General features: G+C 39.8%; 1 protein-coding gene across 2 annotated transcripts in view; it reads left to right on the top strand.

Moving 5' to 3' along the window:
- Nucleotides 1-21,171, top strand: part of LOC108541332 (membrane-spanning 4-domains subfamily A member 4A) — a 60,594-nt gene that overhangs the window by 6,039 nt on the left and 33,384 nt on the right. The window contains exon 1 of one of the 2 annotated variants that reach the window (XM_017890818.1): nucleotides 15,671-15,827. The exons of the other annotated variant lie outside the window; for it this stretch is intronic. The gene's annotated coding sequence lies outside the window, so the exon portion shown is untranslated. Of the gene's footprint in view, nucleotides 1-15,670; nucleotides 15,828-21,171 lie in introns of those variants that run through there. 2 annotated transcript variants of the gene reach the window in all.

Here is a 21,171-nt window from a genome sequence, read left to right as displayed (position 1 = left end):
AGTGGGCAGGTAGTTGTGTTATTGGCACTATTAAACCATCTTTCTTCCTACTGCCCATAAAGACAGGCGAACTCCTGGGCTTCCCTGTCTATGCTTCCTGCAAAAAGAGAAGCATAGCTATAGGAAATTGGAAAGATAATAAATGGCCCCTGAGAGAATCATACAATATTATGGGCCTGCTACTTGGGCACAAGATGGCTCATGGAGATACTGGACCCCATTTACATTCTCAACCGAATCATACAGCTACAAGCTGTCTTAGAAATAAGCACTAATAAGACTGGCAGAGCCTTGACTATTCTGACCCGGCAAGAAACTCAGTTGAGAAATGGTATCCATCAAAATAGATTGGCTCTTAGCTACTTGCTAGCAGCTGAAGGAGGGGTCTGTAGGAAATTTAACCTTACTAATTGCTGTCTACACATAGATGATCAAGGGCAAGTAGTTGAAGACATAGTTAGAAATATGACAAAACTGGCACATGTGCCCGTGCAAGTGTGGCATGGATTTGATCCTGGGGCCATGTTTGGAAAATGGTTCCCAGTGCTAGAAAGATTTAAAACTCTTATAACAGGAGTTATAATAGTAATAGAAATGTGCTTACTGCTCCCTTGTTTGCTACCTGTACTTCTTCAAAAGATAGAAAGCTTAATCGCTACCTTAGTTCACCAAAATGCTTCAGCACAAGTGTACTGTGTGAATCACTATCGATCTGTCTTGCAAGAAGACATGGGTAGTGAAAATGAAAGTGAGAACTCCCACTAATGAGTGAGATTCTCAAAGGAGGGGAATAAGGGAGGAGACCACCCCTCATATTGTCTTATGCCCAATTTCTGCCTCCAAAGAAGAAGTAAAAACTAAAAGGCAGAAATGAAATCCACAGGCAGACAGTCCAGCGCTGCACCCTGGGCCTGGTTAAAGATCGACCCCTGACCTAACCAGTTATGTTATCTATAGATTCCAGACATTGTATGGAAAAGCACTATGAAAATCTCTGTCCTGTTCTGTTCTGATTACTGGTGCATGCAGCCCCCAGTCACATACCCCCTGCTTGCTCAATCAATCACGACCCTCTGATATAGACGTCCTTAGAGTTGTAAGCCCTTAAAAGGGACAGGAATTGCTCACTCTGGGAGCTCAGTTTTTGGAGATGTGAGTCTTGCCAAAGCTCCTGGCCGAATAAAGCCCTTCCTTCTTTAACTCAGTGTCTGAGGGGTTTTGCCTGCAACTTGTCCCGCTACATATCTACTTTGGATACCTCATATGAGAGGAATCACAGAGTATTTGTCTTTTTGTAATGGCTTATTTTCCTTAGCATGAGATCTCCAAGTCTCATTCTTGTTGTAGCACATGATAGGATTTCCTTCTTTTGTAAGATTGATTAATGTTTCATTGTATGTATATACCACATTTTCTTTATTCATCCATTGATGGACATTTGGGTTGCTTCCACCTCTTGGCTATGATTAACAATGCTGAAATAAATATGAGTGTACCAATATCTCTACAAGATCATGTAACTCATAGATATTTATTTCTTTAAAGTTAGTTTCTGGAGATGTGTTGTGTTCCTTTAGTTGGGCCATGTTTTCTTTCTTCTCTGTATGCCTTGTGATCTTTTATTGAGATTTGGGCATTTGAAAAAAACATCGACCTTTTCCAGTAATTACAAACTGACTTCATGTAGTGGAAGACCTTTATTGGTTAGCATAGTTAGAGATTCTGGGGGCCCTTCAAATTTTTTTGGGATGTGTGTGTGTAATTTCCTAGTAAAAGGGTTTTGCCTGCTTCTTCCTCTTTCTCCCCCTGGTGTCTGCCTGCAGTACTACAGTCTCCCTAGTGCTGAAACAGGGGGCTTGCCTTTGTTCTCAGAGGCTCACAACATGCCATTCAACTCTGCACTGAGTCAGGCAAGGCAGAAACCAGTACCTTGGGTAGCCCCCACAAAACCCAGAATGCTGGACTCATGGTCTACTCCTCTGGCCTCTTTAAGGGAGAACCTGGTGCAGCGGGATAATTGGAGAGACCGAGGGGTTGAGGAGGAATTATTTAATTGTTTAGGTGCACCAACCCAGTCAGATTAACATCCAAAGGACTGAGCCCTGAGCAAAGAGTCTGATTAACTTTTAAGTATTTTGTGGGTTGCGGGGAGATCTGTGCAGGGGGAAGCATATTACAGAAGTGAGAAACAAAGACAGTTATTTAATTAAGACATGCATTACATCATTTCTTCCTTTTCAAGGAACAGTATGTCTTATGACTTGAGATTATCTGCCTGGTGACCTTGCAGCTGCACAGCTAGAGAAACAGAGTCTTCACAATGGCTGGGAAAGGGAGAGATAAGGCTGACTAGCCTCAGAAAGAAAAACAGGCAGTTAATTTTAAAGGACTCCAGCCTTTTCCCTTCCTTAAGGGGAATTGGGCTGTTTTACATACAACTGAGTTTTTGCTTACACAGTTTTTAATTTCTTTTAATTCCTGTTCCACCGGGACTTTAATGTTTTCTGTAGATCAAGTCGCATTGTGCCAGGGTGAAGGAGTAGCTGGGATGAGTAAAATGTGACAACATTTTCTCCTCATTTTGATGCATCTTTTCCTGGCTTTCCATTCACCTAAGGTGCTACAACTTCTTAACTAGTTTCTGGAGTTCTCACAAAGGCAATGTAGTTCATACACTGTTGTCAAGTCAGTCTCTCCATGGGGCAATGAGGGCCTGAGGCTTCCTATTCCACCACCTTGCTGATGACACTCAAGTCAGTTTCCTATTGCTAGAGCCTATTGTGCTGAGAGGTCATCTAGTTATCCCAAGTTCCTGTGTCAGAACTCAAAAACAGATGCTTATGTTTGACAACAAGGGGTTGGAGAGAAATTTTGGAGTTCCTCTAAGTATATATACAACTCCCTGTGCACATTCTCCATAAAATATATTTTATTCCTGCAGGTCCATGAGCAAGTCTGTCTCTCTGGCCTTTCTAGTTCCAAGGATCTCTCCTTAGAGAATAAGAAGGACTTAACTCTTTGGACCCAAAACAATTATTTGTGTTTTTGTTTCCTAGCTAGCCCTGTTTCCCAGGTCCCATCTGCATCTCAGCCTTCATTACCCACTTTCCAACTCCTCTCCTTTAGGACCAGAAAATCTTCTATTCTGTAAGGACATCTGTGCTTCTCTTAATTACCATGTTATCCCTTCCGTTCCATGGTACCTCTCGTACCCCATACACTAGGAACTCTTCCCTTTTGATATATCTTTCTGAAGCATTTATTGTAAAATCTCTAGTGAGATATTATTCTTTGGATCGCTGGAAAACAAAAGCTAGAAGCTGGTAAGCAGCATCTCCTTTTGCATATATTATCTTAAGCAAAGAACTAAGAAGTCCCTAAATGGCTGGAATAGAGAAGAAAAAAATATTTATGTGCTTGTAAGAATTTTAATTTTTCTTATAATTTCCATTGAATAAATTAGTATTGGGCAATAGGACATCTTCAGTTGAAAACACAACTTGGCAACTATTCCAGCATTCAAGGGATTCAGAGAAGGAGGGGCTAATGTTCAGCATAAACTATTTCATAAAAGTGACTGTGATTTCTCATACATAAGTGAGAAGTTTCTTTCTATAATGGAGGAAAACAGGGAAGCGTGAAAGAAAGAAAGGAGGAAACAATGTCCTCAAACTGACAATTAAGCAAAATGAAGTGTGACTCTTTGTGAGGAGGAGGAATCAACAGCTAGAAAGAGTCCTCCAGCTCTGGCTGATCTCTGCGGCTCTGTGGGTGTTTCTAACACGATAAAACCTTATTTGTTATATGAATAATAGCCTCAGATCGATTCCTTTCTAATTGTGCCTTATATTTTATTTGGTATATTTGTTTAATGGTTTATATCTCAAAATGTCTTGAAACATCTCTGTCCAAATCATTAATTTGGGTCAACTAATAAAGAGATAGCAGTTTTATGGTTTTGACAAGGTTGATGGTGTTCTGAGTAAGTTAATACTTGCACTTAGCACCTCGGCTATGTGAGGAACATTGACTTACCTAAGATATATACATGGTTTAAATCATGCCATGAACTGACATGAGATCAAGGCTAATTTCCTCATGAATAATGAACATCGACACATAATTAGGATCAATTTATCTAAGAGTTTGCTACAATTATGTGTTCCCAGGAAATGCAAAACATTTATAGCTTGATATCCAAGTTTCTGTCTTTCAGTTACAACGAGTAATAAAGTAGAGTAACACATTTAGGCTGAGAATAGAGGATGAGATGACAAATTTAATGGATGCTAAAACCATCCAGTGAAAATATGTTTGGAGACATAATATTCACATTGTCTTAAAAGTATCAACCTACTGATTACTTTTTAGTTACGAAGTTAAAAGTGTACCTTTAAAATGAAGATAGCATGTGAATACCACCTGTCTTTGTTCACACTGTTAAAACAAAAATACCATAAACTAGGTAACTGAAACAACAAATATTTATTTCTCACCATTCTGCAGGCAGGGGCATCTGACATCAAAGTACTGGCAAATCCTCACGTCTGATGAGGGACAACTTTCTGATTCAAGAATCTCTGTCTTCTAGCTGTGTCCGTCCACACATGGTAGAAAGGAATGAGAGAGCTCTCTGGGGTCTCGATCTCTCTCTCTCTTTTTTTTTTTGTTTGTTGTTTGTTTTGTTTTTCAGACAAAGTTTCACTCTTGTTGCCCAAGCCGGAGAGCAATGGCACGATTTTGGCTCACTGCAACCTCTGCCTTCCGGATTCAAGCGATTTTCCAATTCTCCTGCCTCAGCCTCCGCAGTAGCTGGGATTACAGTCACCCGCCACCATGCCCCGCTAATTTTTTGTATTTTTAGTAGAGATGGGGTTTCACCATGTTGGCTAGTCTGGTAGCGGACTCCTGACCTCAGGTGATCCACCCGCCTCAGCATCCCAAAGTGTTGAGATTACAGACGCGAGCCACTGCACCCAGCCTGGGGTCTCTTTTGTAAGAGCACCAATCCCATTCATGAGGACACCACCTTAGTTACCTAATCACCTCTCAAAGGCCCCACTTTTTAATACCATCACATTAGGGGTTAGAATTTTAACATATGAATTTGGGGAAAACATAAACATTCAGTCGATAACACCATCTTAATCAATTGATCAAAGTAACCATCGCCAAAACTGGAGTAAACTTTTATCATGTGCCTCCTTGTGTGATGCAAGGGAAGGTTGGTAAGTAGACCATATACTCTATGTTGTGTTCTTATTAAAATAGTTAACTTGAACTCATGGAAAATAAGAAGAAATGCCCAAGATATGGGGTGCTATATAAAACAAATGCTCCAGACTGAATAAAACAGTCGGGCCGGACACGGTGGCTCACGCCTGTAATCCCAGATATTTGGCAGGCCGAGGCGCATGGATCACCTGTCAGGAGTTCAAGACCAGCCTGGCCAACATGGTGAAACCCTAGCTCTACTAAAAATACAACAAATTATCCAGGCGTGGTGGCAGGCACCTGTAATCCCAGCTACTTGGGAGGCTGAGGCAGGAGAATGGCATGAGCTCAGGAGGCAGAGGTTTCAGTGAGCTGAGATCGCACCTCTGCACTCTAGCCTGGGCAACAAGAGCAAAACTCTGTCTCCAAAAAAAAATGTCATAAAAGGCTAAAACAAATACGAAACCAAACAACAAAAAAATAGTCAGAAGCTTCTCTAAGAGTAGATTATGGGAGACTCAAAGGACAGGAGAACCAAATGTATGAGTGAACCATAATTTATGTGTTTATTTACATCTAAACACATAATCCCCTCCTTTATCGCCAAAGTTTATGTAAAAATAATTTGGGGATAATGGAGGAAATTTTAATAGGAACTATATTTTAGATCATTATATTAATAAATTTGGGGATGTAATAATAATGTTAAAGCTACGTAAGATAATAGTATTCTTAGGAGACATATTCTATGTATTTAGAGATCCAGTATCATGATGTCAAGCACTTACATTCTTAAATTTTATTGTACATATTTAAGGTATACAACAGGATGTTATGAGATACATATAGAACGCTTACTATAGTGAAGTAAATTAACATATCCATTATCTCAAAGAGTTACCCATTTGTATTTCAATGTGTGGAAAAAGCAGCTAAAATCTACTCATTTAGCAAAAATGCCAAATATAATGCAATGTGATAAACTATAGCATTTATATGATACATTAGATCTCAAGATCTGCTCATCCTACATATCTGCTGTTTTGTATCTCTTGACCTACAGCTCACAGCTCCTCAGTTTTCTCCCTTTCTCCTGTCTTCTACCCCTGGTAACCACAGTTTTATTCTCTGTCTCTGTGTATTCTACATTTGGTTTTTGTTTGTTTGTTTGCTTAGATTCCACATATAAATGAGATTATTCAATATTTCACTTAGCACTTAGCATAAGGTCCTCCAGGTTCTTGCTTGTTGTGGCAAATGGCAAGATCTCCTTTTTAAAGGCTGAATAACATTGTGTGTGTGTGTGTGTGTATGTGTGTGTTTCTTTATCCATTCATCTGTCAATAAAAACAGCACTCTGTGCCTGTTCTGGGAGTGGGAGCCTCAAAGATCTCCCAAATACCAGTGGGGTCATTCCTCCACTGGTGGAATGTCCTGGTGAGTAGCATCTGGCTTCCACCTACCCATACTGATTTCTTATTTAAAATCACTTAAAGTGACAAGCTTGGCCACACCATCAGTCTTCTCCCCTGGACAGCTTTTTATTTCTACATGGCCAGGCTGATAATTTTTTTTTTTTTTTTTGAGACAGAGTCTTGCTCTGTTGCCCAGGCTGGAGTGCAGTGGTGCGATCTTGGCTCACTGCAAGCTCCACCTCCCGGGTTCATGCCATTCTCCTGCCTCAGCCTCCCGAGTAACTGGGACTACAGGTGCCCACCACCATCCCCAGCTAATTTTTTGTGTTTTTAGTAGAGATGGGATTTCACCGTGTTAGCCAGGATGGTCTCAATTTCCTGACCTTGTGATCCGCCCACCTCAGCCTCCCAAAGTGCTGGGATTACAGGGGTGAGCCACCGTGCCCAGCCCCAGGCAGATAATTTTCTAAATCTTTACATTTCACTTTTCTTTTGATTATAATTTTTTGATTAATTTATTTCTCTCTTCTCATACTTTACTATAAGCAGTCAGCTCCCTAAACACTTTACTTGCACACTTATTTCACCAAATATCCTAGTTCAGTGCTCTTAAGTTTTTAAGTTCTGCTTTCCACAAAACTCTAGGACATGGACACAATTCAGCTAAGTTCTCTGCTGCTTGGTAACAAGGATGGTCTTTCCTCCACTTTATAATAAAATATTTCTCATTTTCATCTGACACCTCAACACAATGGTATTTACTGCCCCAAACCGGGTAATTTATAAAAAATAGCAAATTACTTCTTATAGCTTTGGAACTGAGAAGTCTATGATCAAGGTGCTGCAGGTTGAGTGTCTGGTTAGGGTCACCATGCTTGCTTCCAAGATGGCACCTTGTGGCTGCATCTTCCGGATAGGACAAACTCTGTGTCCTCATATGGTGGAATGAACGGAAGGGCAAAATCGTCAAATGTCTTGTGAGGCCTCTTTTATAAGGATCTTAATTTCATTCATGAGGGAGGAGTCATCACGACCTAATTGCCTCCTAAAGGCCCAAACTTTTAATACTATTGCATTTGAAATTAAATTTCAACATGCATTTTGGAGGGGATACAAATATTCAGACCATAGAAACCATCTATGTTTGGGTTTATTTCTTGGCTATCTATTCTGACCCACTGGTGTATATGTCTGCTTTTATGCTGGTGTCATATTCTTTTGATTACTATAACTTTATATTATACTTTTTTTTTTTTTTTTTGAGACGGAGTCTTGCTCTGTCGCCCAGGCTGGAGCACAGTGGCCGGATCTCAACTCACTGCAAGCTCCGCCTCCCGGGTTTACGCCATTCTCCTGCCTCAGCCTCCCAAGTAGCTGGGACTACAGGCACCCACCACCTCGCCCGGCTAGTTTTTTGTATTTTGTTTGTAGAGACGGGGTTTCACTGTGTTAGCCAGGATGGTCTCGATCTCCTGACCTCGTGATCCGCCCGTCTTGGCCTCCCAAAGTGCTGGGATTACAGGCTTGAGCCACCGCACCCGGCCTATACTTTTAAATCAAGAAGCATAATGCCTTCAACTTTGTTCTTCTTTCTCAGAATTGCTTTGGCTATTCAGGGTGTTTTGTGATCCCACATGAATTTTAGCATTTTATTTTATACTTCTCTGAATAAGGATTGTGTCAAATCCTTATATTATGTTGGGTAGCATTGACAGGGACAGGAGGCAGGGAAATTCTGGGCAGAAGAGAGCAGGTCCCGGGTGAGGGCCCCACTCTCAAGCCAAAAAGCCCAATACTGCAGCTCAAAGTGAGAACATTATATTCCTGTTTTCCTGCTTGAATGTTGCCTTTTCCAAAACCACCCATGGCCCACAAGCCCTCCATCCTGTGCCCATAAAGACCTCAGGTTCAGCCAGCAGACTGAGGAAAAGCAGGACATTGGAGACTACAGTCAAAATCAGAGAGAAGAGGCTTGTCTTCAAAGGAACAGCTTGACGGCATAGCTTCAAAGAGGAGTCCAGTCCAGGAATGGCTGGACTCCAAGGGAAGATCAACATCCCACTCCATCCCCTTTTCAGCTCCCCTTCCCACTGAGAGCCACTTTCACAGGCAATGCAATTTCCCACATTTGCTATCTTCAATTCCTTCATGCAACCTCATTCTTCCTGGACACTGGACAAGAACTCAGGTGCCATGAGTGTAGGTGCAAAAGGCTGTCACACTGACCCTCCACTGAGCTGTTAACATATAAGCTGTCTGCAGATGACAAAGCTAAAAAGCCCTGTAACACTGCCTCTGGGGCTTCAAGGGTCGTGGATACCCTCTCCTAGATGCTGCTGCACAGCTGGTATGAAGTTCACTCTTGGTGTCACCCAAAAGTGCTTGCCCTGACTCCTGCACCTGGTCACCTGCACACCCTCTCCCATGAGGGATGGAGCAGCAAGTGAGTGGAGTTTGCCTTTGCTGGCACCCATGGACTCCAGTTCCCACCCACAAATGGATCAGAGAAATATCCTGCTTCATTTGGGGGACCATCCGGGATATGTCAGAAGGTGAGTAAATGCGGATCTGCCAGATCTGTCTCTTCTTGTTCTCAAACTTTGAGAGTACAGTTGGATGTCAGGAGTTTGTGGCAGCTATCGTGACAGCATTGGTCATTTGAGTCCTCAGTGATAGGGCTTTTGGTTTCCTCTTTAAATCATTTTCCCCACACTGGAGAATCTTCGCTGAGGGAATCCCTTTTGATATTTGATCTAACACAGCCCACAGGCAGCCACAATAGTGTTGAAATACAAGGTACAGCCTCTTGGGGTAGCTGTAGAGCCAAGGTTCTGGACCCACAGTCTAGGAAACAACTTCCACCTAAGTCTTGGTGCACTGTTTTACTCTCCAGGTCATGGTGAAAGTAGATTAGCCACAAAGCTAGAGTCTGTGACTCTGAGGTACCCCAGCAGCTCAGGCCCAAGAGGCAGGGATGGAGCTGTGACTCTGACTCTGCAGGGCAGAGTGAAGTATCACTATCGTTCTGGAGAAAAAGTAGGTGGTTGACAGGTTTAGGCCCTGGAGAACCAAGTGCATCTGCAATCAGGTTCTGGAGTCAACAAGGCGCAGCCAACTCAAGACTTCAAGGGCACCATTTAATTATGACTCTGGATCCTGGGTCATGAAACATGGCAGCAGCTCAGGCTCTGAGAAGGGAAGTGCAGTGGCAGCAAAGATGCAAGGATGGTGAGAGGCAACTGGAGCTTGGGCCCTGGGAGGCAGGGAGTAGTGCAGCGATGCTCCATTCCCTAAGAGACACCTTACCTCAGCAGCTCAGATTCCAGGTGACTAGTCTCATTCCAGGGAGGCAGAGAGCTCTAGATATTTAGTCCTCAGTGTAGGGCGGCACAGTTCGGTAAAGGCTTTGGTTCCCCAGGAGGTGAAGCACCATGTCAGCTCAGGCCCTTGTAGGCATGACTGCTTGACTTGACCAATATTCTGTTTCTTTAGAAGGCAGAGCACTGCATTAGCTGAGGTGCCACGAGGCATGACTATTTGGCTGGGCCAAGACTCTAGAGTTCCCTGAAATGGGACATTGCATGAGCTTAGGCTCTGGGAGCTGGGGCTGCTTGAATCAACCAAGATTTTATTTCCCAAGAAGGTCAGGCACTGTATTAGCTCAAGCAACCCCTGTCTGGGTTCATTAGGAAACAGAGCCTGAGATATGGATCTAATGCCAATACTTTAGTTGAAAGAGCACAAAAAGTGCGTAAATCATAAATGTACAGGTCAATTATCAAAAAGTAAATACATGTGTGTTCCTACCATCCAATTATAAATTAAGAAATAGCAAATACTAAGAAGGTATAGAGCCTTTTGCTCCCTTCCAGTCACTATACCCCAAGAGTAACCACTATCTCAACTTCTAATACCTGTGATTAGTTTCAGTGCTTTTGGTCTTTTAATTAATGAAATCATATGGCACACATTTTTTTATGAGTTTGATTTCTCTTCAGTTTTATTGTGTTACTTTGCTGGGTAACATACAAGCAAAAAACTCAGGGATTAAATTAAATCTGTATATTTCCTCTCAAGTTTGTAGGTCAGTGAGGTTTCAGTATGATGAAAAGAGGCTAATTATACGAAAAAAATAAAGTTAGGAATTTATGTCAAGTTTTTATTTTCACTTTTAACTGAGAATCACACTGAATGTGCTAAAACTGCCTCCTGAAGGATAACTGTAGAATGAAGCCAGAATGTCAGCTCCATGAGGTCATAGAGAGCTCAGTTAGTTCACTCTATATTCCCAGTAGTGCCTGGAATGTAGTCAGTGCTCAATAAACATTTGTTGAATAAGGATATTTTGCTATAGAGTTAATTTACAGATGTATTTAAGAGCTCTGTCTTCAACCCTGAAGATGCCTAAATGTATGGATTTTGACTCTTTATCAAGCTAAGAACATTGGGATTTATACTGTGCCATTTAGAATTATTTAAACTCTCTTGGCCAACCCCAAGGTCAATTTCTTTGTTAACGACTTGCAACTAGCCTAATGGGTTTGACAAAACCTGTTTCGACTTCTCTTCAATGGGGTACAGAGAGTTTCTTGCATAGATCTGGGCAGTTCAAGTCAGAAACTGGCATGGTTCACGTGTCTGGTTAGGCCTATGGGGATCTTGTACTGTGGAATGTCTCCTGTGCTTGCCTACTCTCTTGCTGCATTGTACCCTCTGCCTTTAGATAAAAGCCTCATGTGAGTACATTCTTTGGTGTTTGTTGAGTCCTTTCAAATATCTGCCTGGGGAAAATAAGAGACTCTGACTTGGGCAATATAATTGGAAACAGATAATATATCATATTTATAAACAAAAACTTTGAACTGATTTTCTTCTTGAATCAAATATCTTTTAGATAGAAAATAAAAAGTGACTGAAATATGAAACTTCTGCTTTCTAGGTAGGCTAAAACAAATATATGCATATGATACATTTATAAGCAAAATTTGCAGAATTTGCAGGTACATTTCCAGTTCCAGAATAAATTAAATCAAAATTTTGAAACAATATGAACAAGTGCTAAATAACTAAATTTTCTAATCCTAATTCTAGAAAAGATAATCTTTGTCAACAAAGAAGGAATCTTATCTTACATGCAGATGGTGCCAGTTTTACAGCTTAAAAAAGTATATGCATATATGTATATGGAAAATACATACATTTGTTAAGTAATATACAAGTTATATATATATTAGTTATATTTTCAAATAGCATACATTTGTATGTAATATAAATGTTATTTGTTTTAAATGTTTTAAAACATACCTTTATATGTAATATACAAGTTATTTATATATTTAAGTGTATTTTCAAAAAACAAATGTGTGTAATATACAAATTATTTATGTATTTAAATATATTTTCAAATAACTTAAAAATATATATATTCCATATATACGTGTGTGCATGTATATGTATACACACACATATATATATGCATGTATGTAATTTTGGCGACCCTGTTAGGGGCACAGTGTCTGTGGTTTCAGAGCTGGAGGTAAGATGGAAATGTTTTCATTTTTTTCCAAATATGAGGGAATACTAAGTAGAAAAAAAATTAAGATAAAAAATGAATTACTGGAAGTAATCGGCAAGGGTTGAAGCACTTTGCTGCTGGCATAAAGGGAATAAGGGGAAAAGAACCACCCTAGATGATAGCTAGCTAGTACAGCACTATGTGGTTCCTGAGCCCCGTCCAGACTGTGACTTTCCTCCTCTTGATGTCAAGCCCCTCCTGGCCGAACTGAAAACATCCATTTGAGAGATGGGAGCAAGTTACCCACTGCATCTGGTGAACCTGTACCTGGAGTCTGAGAAGGATGAAAACAAGCTGTCTTGACCTTTTACTGGGGGAAAATATCACCCTTTGCTGAAATTGATGATGAAAAGATCCAGAGGGGAAACCACAAGGAACTTTCTGAACTGCTTCTTCTGCTAGAAAGAGTGTACTTATTGGAGATGAATTGTTTTCTTAATCTAGTATGATCAGCCTCACAGAGTTATTCACAAGTAATTAAGTTCCTGGGAATCACATGAGCATTAGCAATCCCAAGAAACCTTAGTCAGTAAAAAAATAAATCGCTGATCTTGAAGAGATTCAAACAGGAAGGCAAGAGCGCCGTCAGCTTTGTTCAAACTGTATCTCAAATTTAGTTGTTTTTTGTTTTTCTATCCACCAGGCAATCAAAAGGATGTTGCTTTATACATCTTTTCTGTGTTTTCATACAGTAAACTCAAAATTTAAACCAAGGGACATATTTGAATTAATTAAAAGATTTAAATATTTTCCCTGGAAAGTGTAACAACTTTATCTTATTATATTTTTTGTATTGTTGTGTGAAGAAAAGACCTTTGAGCATATATTAAAACTGTCTGGATATTACTATATAAAACATTGGAAAATATCACAAATTAATTTAAATATAAAATAACTGGAATGTGATTGGGTCTTTTAATAGCTACTTCATGAAACTTAAATAAGGTGACTAAAATAACAGCATATAAAATGACAATACTTCAATTTTCTGCTTGGATATTTTAAATTAGAAGTATTGATTTAATTAAGTTACACATGTTGACATGCTTAAGTAAATTTTGAATATAAAGAAAGAAATAAAAATGCTAATATTTATATTCATGAGAATCTTTTTAAAGTTGAAGCTCAGGTCTTCCAATTATGATAGAGCCAGACTTAATCTTCCACTCTGTACAGTTAAAAAACTGGGTTGGGCACAGTGGCTCATGCCTCTATTCCCAGCACTTTGGGAGGCTGAAGTGGGAATCCCTTGAGCCCAGAATTTCAAGGCTGCAATGACCTATGATTGCACCACTGCACTAGAACCTGGATGATAGAATTAGATCTTGTCTCAATAAAATTTTTTAAATCATAAAGAAAACTGGAAAAAAAATAAGTACAACTCTTTCCAGACATTGGACAAAGTTAGTGCAGGACTTTCAACATTGACAAATGAAAAAATAAAGTGAATATAATAATTGCTCTGGTTTTCTGCATGAAAAAACTTTCCATACCATGGTCAGGGGGAGAGATTTATTCTGATGCTGCTGAATTCAGAAGACAAAAACCAGAATTTGAGGGCACTGAGACAGCTGGAATTAGTGAGAAGAGAACCATAACAGGGATAGCTCTACAGAGACAGAGTTCCAGAAATCTGCAAGTATCCTAAATTTGTTGTCCAATACTAAGCTGTACCTTTGTAGGTTGAAATTTTAAAAGTACAGTCAAGGACTAGCCAGGTAGTTGTAAGCTGTAGACATTCAAGTTCCAATCAGCTAGAATGTAGGGACTTCCATGAATACTTGGGTGATAGAATAGAGACCTCCAGAAAGGTTATTAATAATAAGTCAATTATTATTAATGCTTTAATAATTAATCTGTTAATAATAAGCCAATTATTACTAAAGCATACCCCCAATTAATAACAACTATAAACCTTCTGATATTGTTTGGCTCTGTGTCCCCACTCAAGTCTCATGTTGAATTGTAATCCCTAATGAGGCCTCAGGAAACTTACAATCATGGCAGAAGGTGAAGGTGAAGCCAGCATGTCTTATGTAGCGGAAGCAGGAGGAGGAGAGAGTGAGGAGGGAAGTGCTACACACGTTCAAACAACCAGATCTTGTGAGAACTCACTATTATGTGAACAGCAAAGGGAGAGTCCATTCCTATGATCTAATCACCTCTCACCACTCTCCGTCTCAAAAAAAAAAAAAGAAAATATGAATGCCTATGCAAATTCAATACTTTTAATCTTATAACAAAAATATCACTTCCTCAGAAAGAACTTTCCTGGTTACACACATGCCACGGTAGTTTGCTGCACCCATCAACCCGTCATCTACATTAGGTATTTTTGCTACTGCTATCCCTCTCCCAGACCCTCACCCCTCAACAGGCCCCGATGTATGATGTTCCCCTCCCTGTGTCCATGTGTCCTCATTGTTCAGTTCCCACTTATGAGTGAGAACATGCAGTGTTTGGTTTTCTGTTCCTGTGTTAGTTTGCTGAGAATGATGGTTTCCAGCTTCATCCATGTCATTGCAAAGAATATGAACTCATCCTTTTTTATGACTACATAGTATTCCATGGTGTATATGTGCCACATTTTCTTTATCCAGACTATCATTGATGGGCATTTGAGTTGGTTCCAAATCTTTGCTGTTGTGAACAGTGTGGCAATAAACATATGTGTGCATATGTCTTTATAGTAGAATGATTTATAATCTTTCGGGTATATACTCAGCAATGGGATTGCTGGGTCCAGTGGTATTTCGGGGTCTAGGTCCTTGTTTTTTTTGTTTGTTTTACTTCTTATACATGACATTTTCCAGTCAGTTTCTTTTTGGTTGCTTTTCTGTACACTTAGAAATAATCAACATCTTTAAGTTACTAAAAAACTCCTTAGGGCACACATTAATCCTTACAATTCTGCAATTTAATTATTGTTAAGTCAATTTCATATGAGACAGAACAGTTTACATGATTCACATCCATGAAGTGTTTTAACATATGAAACAAAGGGGGGGGGGTTTCAAATAAATGCCAGTGTTTTAAGTTTTTATGAATATATGTCTATTCTACTGGTAAGGTGCTCTCTGTGACACATTTCACTAGACCATCACAGCTCCTTTTGTGCTCTCTTTCTTCCTTTTGCATCTTCATTTCTAAGTGTATTCAATCTGCTATAGATATGCATGAAAGGAATATGCTTTCTCTTGAAGCCAGGAAACTTAGGCTGTAATCCTGCATGCCCCACATACTGGCCCTATGACCAAGTTTCCTGAGGTTAGACAGTGTCCTGAATGGCCCTGGGTTACCTTCCTGTGAGTGTGTGACACACGGAATGAACTCAGCCCTGCAAATACCACTTCCTTTTTTTGTACTAGAGCAATGTTAAAGTCATTGAGACTCTCATTGCTGAAATAACACACACACACACGCGCGCGCGCGCGCGCGCGCGCAGACACTTAGTTCTTACAATATAGAGATGCTTTGCTTAGACTGGGCTATATCTGAGAGATCTGATTTACATCTTATAAAAATAGAACATCAGAGCTAGAAGAGACGTAGAAATCTTCCTACACTGAAATATGAGAAGACTGTGGCCCAGGGAAAGAAAGTGATTCACGTGAGTCATGAAGGTAATGAATGTACAACCCAGATTTTCTGTTTTTCCTGTTATCCCCTTCATGTTGACGTTGATGTGTCGTATTTAATTGAGCCACAAGAGGGAGAGAGTGGACAAGAAAATGTGCTTTGAATTCCTGCCTAATCTGGTGTCTTCTGGGAGGACTTTATGAAAAGCCAACTCTCAGCTCTGGTCTTGTGTACTAGCTCTGGGTTGGGTCCTATTTCTATCCCATATTTTCTGGGAATCTAGTGGATACAGGAAGTCATCCCTCTGACCCTCAGCTTTTTCATCTGCTAAATGTAGATATTATTTAGATATTATTACTTATATCAAAAGGTGTTAGTGAGGATATCTGAGAATGAATATTGAAAGCATCACAAGTTGATTTTCAAGATAATATTAAAGTGTTTTAATTTCCAAGGGTGCTTTTCATACCATCCTAACTTTATACCACTTTTTTTATCCACCCCCACCCCATTCTCTGCACTCTGGATGAACTAAAAACATATTTTAGATTTTATCTAATTGTTATTTACTCTCGTCTCCTCTCCCCTCTCCTGTCTTTCTCCAGATTCTGTAAAATGTGAGCACATGCAGGATGGAGGAGGGTGTGGATACAGCTGGAGGGAGAGGCTGAGACTGCACATCTCACCTGGTCTCATATTCTGAAAAATCTGGGTTATAAATTACCATGCCCTCCTCTCTGCTTTTTGAAACATGGATCTTATTGCCAAAGGTGAGGGTTTGGGAAGGCTTCAGGATGAGTGGCCAGGTGGCACCACCTGTGCCTGGCTTCTTCCCATCTTGGTGAAGCAGCCGCTGGCCTCTCATACAGGAAATAACGTGAACCAGCCTGAGAGCCTCCCGCATGGTGCTGGACTTACAGATCGCACATTAAGGAAATATGTCCATGAGAGATTTTGGGATGACGCATATGGTTTCATGGATCTAGAAGTGACTCTGAAAGTGAATGAGCCAACCTAGTCGTTTCTAGTGAAACTGACTGATGGAAATGAACCAAGCATTTATTTTCCAAAGCCATAGAGTGGGTCAGTGAAAGCTGGGTGGAGAGAGGATTTCAGCAAAGGGAAGATGCATCTTAACAGGATCACTCTGGCCACCTGTCTTGGTAAGAATAGACTGAAGGGAGGCAAGGGAAGATGTGGGGAGAATAGTGAGGAGGCTCCGGCAGTAGTCCCAGAGAGAGGATGGTGGGTTGGGTTGTTAGGACACAGTGCTGCTACTCACTAAAATCCTGGGAGGTGAGTGCCTACGCCTCTCTTTCTTTTACTCCCCACATTCAGTCACTTTGAAACCCTGAACAAACCAATAACAAGTTCTGAAACTGAATCACAACAAAAAGCCTACCAACCAAAAAAAAGCTCAGGACCAGATGCATTCATAGCCCAATTCTACCAGATGTATAAGGAAGAGTTGACACCATTCTACTAAAACTATTCCAAAAATTCAGGAGGGAAAGATCTTCTCTAACTCATTCTATGAGGCCAGCATCATTCTGATACCAAAATCTGGCAGACACACACACACACACACACACACACACACACACACAAGCACAAAAGAAAACTTTAGGCCACTATCCTTGATGAACAGAGATTCAAAAACACTCAAAAAAAAAAAAAAAAAAAATACTAGCAAATCAAATCCAGCAGCACATCAAAATTCTAATCCACCATAATCAAGTAGGTTTTATTTCTTGGATGCAAGGTTGGTTTAACATAAGGTGAGTCAATAAATGTAATTCACCACATAAACAGAACTAAAAACGGGATCATCTCAATAGATGCAGAGAGGGCTTTTGATAAAATTCTACAGGTCTTCATGTTAGAAAACCCTCAACAAACTAGGCATTAAAGGAATATACCTCAAAATAATAAAATAATAAGAGCCATCTCTGACAAACCTACAGCCAACACCATATTGAATGGGCAAAAACTGGAAAGTTCTCCTGGTGGACTGAAACAAGACAAGGATGCCCACTCTCACCACTCCTTTTCATAGTACTGGAATTTCTAAACAAAGCAATTGGGCAAGAGAAAGAACTAAAATGCATCCAAATAGGAAAAGAAGAAGTCAAACTATCTCTGATTGTAGATGATATAATTCTATACCTGGAAAACCCCATAGTCTTTGCCCAAAACCTCTTACATCTAACAGACAACTTCAGCAAAGTTTCAGGATACAAAATTAATGTATATAAATCAGTAACATTTCTATATACCAACAACATCCAAGCTGAGAGCTAAATCATTCACAATAGGCAAAAAAAAAAAAAAAAAAAAAAAAAAAAATAAAAAAAATATCTAGGAATATAGTTAATGAGAGAGGTGAAAGATCTCTACAATGAGGATTAGAAAACAGTGTTCAAAGTAATCAGAGATGACACAGACCAATAAAAAAGCATTCCATGCTCATGGATAGGAAGAATCAATATTCATGAAATAGCCATAGTGCTAAAAGCAATCTACAGATTCAATGTTATTCCTATCAAACTACCAATGACATTCTTCACAGAATTAGAAAAAAACTACTTTATAATTCATATGGAACCAAAAAGAGCCTGAATAGCCATGGAAATCCTAAGCAAAAAGAAGAAAGCTGGAGGCATCATGGTACCTGACTTCAAACTATACTACAAAGCTAAGTGTAGGAGGTTGGTACCTACACTTGTAACCAAAACAGCATGGTAATGGTACAAAAACAGACACATTGACCAATGGAACAGAATAAAGAGACCAGAAAGAAAGTGACATGCCTACAACCATCTGATACTTGACAAAGTCAGCAAAAACAAGCAATGTGGAAAGGACCCCTATTTAATAAATGGTGATGGGATAGCCATCTACAGAAGATTGAAGCCATCATGTTGTCAGCTGGTTATTATGTAGACTTGAATTTTTGTTCTGAAATTTGGACAGGAAGGCCCAAACAGAGCTTCCCAGCTTACCAGGAGTGGAAGCACCATAGGAATACATCAATTATAACTGATGAGCTGCTGGATGCTCACTGTGGACTAACTTGGGAGCTGAAACTCCATGAGGCTCAGTCTTGGGGAGAGGTCAAACACTTGCATGGCTTTTACCTCAAAGTGTCCTACCAGGTACTTAGTGTAAAGAACAGAGAAAAATCTTCTTGTGCTTCTGGTTAGGGAAGGTAATATAACCATTTTTGAAATACTCCAGGGCATTCTGTTGTCTTTAACAAAAAAGTCTTCCCTCAAGGGAAACTATGTTTTTCAGATTCTGATTGACTCTGATTGATTTGGATAATAGCAAAACCTAACCAGTCTTGGAAAAGGTCAATACGTAACTCCACCTTCCTCTATCCTTCCACGTGGGGAAATTGATATTCAGTTACATCTCTCTCTAGTGTCCTGCCTGACCTAAGTTCAAGTGGGAGCTAGGAAGCACTTGTGAAGTTGATAACTGAGGAGTACAAGTTGCTAAAGGCTGGGACCTAATTGTGATACTAGAGGATGTTTCCCCTCACTCTACACTACCATCAGTTGAATCAGGATCCTGTATGATAACAGGAGAGTACAGCAAATTAACTGTTGAACTGTAAACCTCAGACCCTATTTAAGAAGTGGTGTCTAGGAAGACGCAACAATAATAGGGGAGACCAAAACAAGGACATTAGAGGAAATTTCAGCCTTTGACACAAATAGCTACAGCAAACAATAAATGCAGCCTAACTTCTAGTGAGATAAACATAATACCTTACATAAAAGGCCTATTTACAGCTATCAACAAAAAATTACAATGTAATTACAAGCAACAGAACAAGACTCAAATGCGGCAGAGGTTTTGGAATTATCCGATCAGAAATTTAAAAGAACGATGATTAATATTATGAGGACTCTAACAGGAAAAGTGTACAACATGCAAGAATAAATGAATTTGATAAGCAGAGAGAAGGAATTTCTAGGAAAGAATGAAAAGGTAATGCTAGAAATATAAAATACAGTAATAAAAATTTTAAAAATGTCTTTGATAATTTCATCAGTATACTAGGCGTGTCAGAGGAAAGAGTCAGTAGGCTTGAACATACGTCAATAAAAACTCCCCAAACTGAAGAGCAAAGGGAAAAAAATGGAAAAAAAAAAAAAAAAAGAACAGAATATCCCCAAAGTTCAGGACAACTACAAAAGGCATAACGTTACACATAATGGAAATACCAGAAAAAGAGACAAGAGAGAAAGGAAAAGAAGAAATATTTGAAGTTTAAATAATGACTGATATTTTTCCAAAATTAGTAACAAGCCAAATCACAGATCCAGGAAGTTCAGAGAATACCATGCATAGTAAATAATAAAACATCCATACATGGGTATATCAAATTCAAAAGCAGAAAATCAAAGACAAAGACAAAATGTTGCCAGAAGCAATAAAGGAGAAAAGGAAACTTAGCTAGAGAGGAACAAGGATAAGTATTGCATTAGGCTTCTTTTCAGAAACTATGCAAGCAAGAAGGGGGTGAAATGAAATATTTACAATTTTGGAGGATAAAGGCTCAGGCACCATTCACTCTTCCTTGTTGCAGTAGACACTGGTTGAGATGTCAGGTCTTTTAGCCCTGGAGTTCTGCCTATGTGTGCTGCTATGTTGTAGCCAGGTCAACTCAAAGAGATTCAGGGGCTGGGAGCGGTGGCTCACGCCTGTAATCCCAACACTTTGGGAGGCCAAGGCAGGCGGATCATGAAGTCAAGAGATCGAGACCACCCTGGCCAACATGGTGAAACTCCGTCTCTACTAAAAATACAAAAATTAGCTGGGCGTGGTGGCGTGCGCCTGTAGTCCTAGCTACTCGGGAGGCTGAGGCAGGAGAATTGCTTGAACCTGGGAGGCCGAGGTTGCAGTGAGCCAAGATCGCACCACTGCACTCCAGCCTGGTGACAGAGTGAGACTCCATCCCCCCTCCAGAAAAAAAATCCATAACTGATCACAGGTGCTCCAGGTCATTTAAGGGATAGGATTCAAACCCAGCTCTGTCTGATTCTAGAATCTTCACTCATGAGACAAATGCATATTTGCTTGTATGTGAGATAGTTACATACTAGACACACACTTTAAAAATGATAGATTAGGTGGTAGATGGATGGATGGATAGATAGAAGATAGATAGATAGATAGATAGATAGATAGATAGATAGATAGATAGATACAAGATATAGAGAGTTACAGGTTTATGAACTAGATAGCCAAGGAATGGAATATCAAGTATATGCAATTTTTGCTTGGCCAGCATATTTTCAAAGTTTTTCTGTAAACATACCCAGGCATTTTTCTTTGAGAAACACCCCTACACTATTGAAAGTGGGATATTAGAATACC

The sequence above is a fragment of the Rhinopithecus bieti genome, unplaced genomic scaffold, assembly GCF_001698545.2.
Source record: "Rhinopithecus bieti isolate Rb0 unplaced genomic scaffold, ASM169854v2 scaffold_19722, whole genome shotgun sequence".
NCBI lineage: Eukaryota > Metazoa > Chordata > Mammalia > Primates > Cercopithecidae > Rhinopithecus > Rhinopithecus bieti.
This window is presented reverse-complemented; position numbering and strand designations above follow the sequence as displayed.